This window comes from Lepidochelys kempii, chromosome 8, assembly GCF_965140265.1.
Source record: "Lepidochelys kempii isolate rLepKem1 chromosome 8, rLepKem1.hap2, whole genome shotgun sequence".
Classification (NCBI taxonomy): Eukaryota; Metazoa; Chordata; order Testudines; family Cheloniidae; genus Lepidochelys; species Lepidochelys kempii.
In genome coordinates, this window is record NC_133263.1 from 66,754,199 (window position 1) to 66,759,437 (window position 5,239).

Consider the following 5,239-nt stretch of genomic DNA (forward strand, 5'->3'; position numbering starts at 1 on the left):
GGAATCATATGGACCTGTATAGCCTATGGAGTTTGACAAACTAATGGATGGCCTGGTCTCTTTCTGTTTCTGAGGTCATTTTCATGACTCCAGGAAAAGATGCTCAGTCTTAACCTCAGACAGAAAGAGGAAGAGAAGTCTAGTTGTAAGCCAGGAAATACCATGAGAAGGCTGGTTCTTGTGGCATCTTCAGCCCCTGAAGTCTATTGTCATGCAACATCAGCTGTTTTTATGAGGTGGTTGGACACTGAGGGAAGAACTGTAGCTTTGTGAAACTGGGTGGTGATGATAATAGTTCCATTAATTAATTTCATTTTTCTGGGGAATAATTCCTACACTTATTTTAATAAACCCAGCAGCCATTTAGGGGAATTATCTTTAATTTAGTTGAATAAATTCTGGCTTTGGAAGAAAACTTCCAACCTTTAGGAAGACAAAATCAGCTCTCAGAATATTAGAAGGAGCTAAAATTCAAAATGCAGCAAGGGCCATTCTTGGCAAAATGTTCAAACCTGGGTATTTAAAGTAATATATATATTTATGTGCCTATATCCACATATGGGCACATAAATAGAAGTGGCCTGGTTTTCAAAGACACTGAGAACCTGAAGCTCCCACTTACTTCAATACAAACTCTGGGCATGCAGCATTTCTGAAAGTCTGGTCATTTTTATTTGGGTGGCTAAATACTGATTTAGGAACTTGATGTAGGCACTGAGGTTTGAATATTTTTGCTGTTGATATCCATTGCTGTGTTGTGGCCAAATTCAACCCTGAAATAAAGGGAAGGATTGGTGGGCGGGGAAGGGAAGAACTCCACTGAAGTCAAGCTTTTGGCCTCTTACACCAGAGCTGAATGTGACCATTAGGCACTGCACACACACACTAATAATCTAATATAGTTTGGTATGGGAGATTCTGGAGAATCCTGTGCATATTTACATCTTTCTAACAAACCAGATGAATAGCTTTTGCATTATCAAATGGAGAGGAAGGTTCCTTGTTATTGCCTGATTTGGTATGTTGAAGCTCACTGGAGCACAGTGTATTATTTGTTGGAACAATTATAATTACTTCAGCAGAAAGTAGCTCTTCATGTCATGGCTGCTGAGTACAAACCTGGTGGTAATTCTTTCTTACAGTCACTGCGGCATCACAAAGGCAGATTTGCTGAGGCCATTTGAGCATACAGTTCTTGATTTCAGCAGGCTTATCTGAGCTAGGTCATGCATATTGTGCTGGTTAAAACTCGTATTCTGTTGGCTAAAATAGAAGACTAGCAGTTAAGAAGTAGATTGTGGGTGTGTAATTATGGGAATGGGCGTAAGTACACATTTTACACAGAGTTCAACGACTGCTTGGTGTGTTTCTGGTGCTAGTCTTTCCAAAGGTGGCAGAAAGGATTGGGAAAGGGTCACACCCACTGGCTAGTGGACTGCCCAGGTATGGAGGAGGGAAAAAAACAACCAATCAAGGCCACTTCAAGTAAGCAGCAATCACACAGAGTTCTAAGGGTATGTGGTTCCTAATGTAGGCACATTGCTTGTTGGAGCTCCCAGCTAGGCAGTGTGCTTCCACCCGCCGCCTCTAAGGTGAGGTATTGTGCCCACCACAGTGGTTTCCAAGCACCTAAGATTAGCTATCCTAGTAGGAGTGCAGTCTCTTGCTAAAATCTTTGCTTGGCATTTTCATAGATGGCTTGACAGTCTATCAGAGAACAAAATTTATGTCTTTTCCACTGCTTTTGACTCGTATCAAATATGTTATTTTACTCAAATTGTACAGCAGTATAAAAACTTGCTGGTCATGGAAGTAGGAGGTCTGAGAATCTTCATTTCTAGTCAATACCGATGACACAAGACACATTTAGGATGATTCAAGGAGCTGTGTTTAATGTGACCAAATCAGGGTGAGGCTGTAAGCAGCAGATCATCAGGGAGATGTTTTAGGACTTTGGCTTAATTAATTTTGTGAGGCAAGATTAACAGGAATCCATGAGTTGGGCTAGCACTATAGTTTAAGCTAGAATCTATATTATTTCCATAAGCCAATCCCTGTTCATATTGGCATATCAAGAGGAATGCATGGCTACTGCTTACTAAAGCTTATTGCATTCAGCATTGTTATTTTAAATTCATTTTCCTTCTGTAGGCAAGAAATAATGCACTGATAAGAGAGAGAGAGGTTTTTACTATATGTCAGCTAACATGATTTAAATCTCCGTGACTTTAAAAATACCAGTGAAAAATACAAGAAAAGACAGAAATAGAAATAATCTTGAGAAATAAATAATACAGCACATACATCCGTCTACTTTCCAGTACTTTCTGGGTTTTACCAGCTCAGAACTATCACACAAAGTGCTCTTCTGGTAACATTTCTACTTCCCGTCCCAACAGAACCGAGGTGTTACAGCAAACATGTGAAATGACAAAGGGGCCTGCCTTATCAGTCTCCCGTCACAGCATGCAGTTTCCCCTTTTTGTGGCTCTCCCCTGTGTAGGCTGAAGAGGGGGTGTTCGGTCGTTTGGCAGTGCTGCCTAGCTCCAACATTGTAGAGGGCTCTTTGCAGGATCAGGGATCTATGGCTGGGGAAGCAGAGAGAGAGAGAGAGAGAGAGAGAGACTGTGAGCCTGCCGTGGTTGGCCTGTGGGGGAAACATATTTCTCTCCTCTCCCCACTACCCACACCCTACAGAAAAGTTAATCAGCCTGAGGTATTTGGAATCTACATGCACTAAGGCGAGAAATTCTTACCTCTCCCATTCCTGACACAGAGGAGATTCACAGGGAACCCCTCTGAGGGGTTCCTCAGAGAGACTCTATTCCTTTAAGAGTCAGTTATTTCCACAGAACTGGGCAATTCAAATTGAAAAGGGCGGTGGGGGGGGGGGGGCTCCAAACTTGTCATTTGTTTAAAAACTAAAACCTCAAACAGGTTTTGAATTTGGTTAATTTTGAATTTAGCTTTGATATTTTAGGCCAATTCTCACTTAATCTGAACCAGTTTGCCCACCAGTTTGCTGGTGGCCAAAAAAAGAGCCAGAGAATACAGCATATTCCTTATGTGTAGTTTTCATTTAGAGATGCTTTGAGATCTCATTTAGAGATCTGAGTGTCTGCTAAATAGGGTGTATGCCAACAATCCTGTACGAAAACATTGCTGATGACCTTATACCTATTAAATAATACAAATGCTCTTCCTGTTTGCCAAACAACATGACAATGGGGATCACTGCTGCGCACTGGGGAGGCATGAACTATAAATGGCTTTATCCTTTTTTAATTAGGCCATGTCTAATTAAAAAGGTGGAGTGCAATTACTAGCATTCATAAAATGTTTTCCAAGTCAGTATGACTCACGGGTGTGGATGGGGAAAAAGGGCACTTTAATCTACTACATGTATATATGCTTTTGCTGTGCATCTATTCTTTGTAATTTTGTAATTAAGATTTGTTTGAATTATTTATTGTGTATATGCGTTTTTTTGTTGTTTACTGCCCAACACAGCAGCTAGGCTGGTGTCATTTTACAAATAGCGTCGGTTAATAATGTTTGGATGATCAATATATGCGAAATTTTGGGGTCAAATTTAGATTCCCAAGGGCAAATGAATTTGAGAGAGGGAGCAGGATTGAGAATGGAAGGGGAATTTAACAGTTCAAAATGATAGGGTAATTAAATAAATGATGTCTGAATTATTAAAGTCAATAGGAGTTTTTCCATTCAGTTAAAGAGGAACAGCAACAGGCCCCAGAACCTCAAGGATCCCACTCAAATCAGCCCACCAATGACTGAGTCACTACTTTGGAGACATGTGCAAGCCCTTCTTCCAGAGATATTACTGCATATGAAACACGGATATGATGCTATTGTTGTCTGCTTCTTGCCAGTGAGGTCGTATGTAGAATCATAGTAGGACTGGAAAGGTCCTCAACAGGGCTGGATTTCCGATTAGGCACAGTAGGCACATGCCTAGGGGTGCCGGTGTTCTAGGGGCACCTTAAAGTTAAAAGTGGATTAAAAGTTTCCTTTTTTACAGAAAACACAAAGGTCAGCTGTTGGGGGGGGGCAGAAGGGGTGTTGGGGGCACTGATGAGGCTGTGCCTAGGTGCACGTAAGGTGTAAATCCAGCCCTCGTCCTCCATACGTCTCTAGTCTAGTCTCCTGCACTGAGGCAGGACTAAATATTATCTAGATGAGGGGTGGGCAAACTTTTTGGCCTGAGGGCCCCATCAGGGTTCTGAAACTGTATGGAGGGCCGAGTAGGGAAGGCTGTGCCTCCCCAAAGAGCCTGGCCCCCACCCCCTCCCACTTCCCACTCCCCTCAGAACCATCCATCCATCCCCATGCTCCTTGTCCCCTAACCTCCCCCCACCAGGACCCCACCCTCTAACTGCCCCCCCTGGAACCCCATCCCCTATCTACTCCCCCTCACCCCCGCTCCCTGTCCCAACCCCTATCCACACCCCCACCTCCTGACAGGCCTCCCAGGACTCCCACACCTATCCGACCCACCCTGTTCCCTGAACTTCTGTACTAAGGGGACCTCTGTACTAAGTGTTAAGCCTTTGGAGCGTACAATCTAAATGAACAAAACTAAGTGTGGGGAAAGGAAATATTTTTATCCTCATTTTATAGATGAGGAACTGAGGCTCAAGAAGTCAAGTGATTCACCCAGAGTCATAGAGGAAATCTGTGGCTGAGCTAGGAACTGACACCATGCTGTGGACTCTTCAGTCGAGTCTTCCCCACAATCCCACTCTCTCTAGCTCTCTTTTGGAAACGCTTATTCTGGATATTAATACATACACATCATCCTCATATAAAACACACAATGAAATGATGTGTCAAAGTAATTTAAAAAAACTTGCTGTGATGTGGAGAGTTGCTAAAAACTTGGAAAGCGAACTTTCACCTGAGGTTTCACCCTTCCCAACCACCTCCCACCATGGGCTAAAGTACAAGGATCATGTGCATATTCCACACATGATCCTTACATCATGCAAGAATGTCCTTTACTAGGTGTACTCCTTGCATGTTAATTGCATTAAACTTGAGTGACACATCCATGCATCATCCATGTATGATCTTTGCACTATTTTTGTTGGCATAGGACCAAAATATAAGGAAAAAATAAATAAAGCTCACTCTCCCCATCCTACATGTAATAGAGTGTAGTGATTACTATGAACACAGCAACAGGGTATGTAACTGACTTTTGTCAATATTCCTTGTG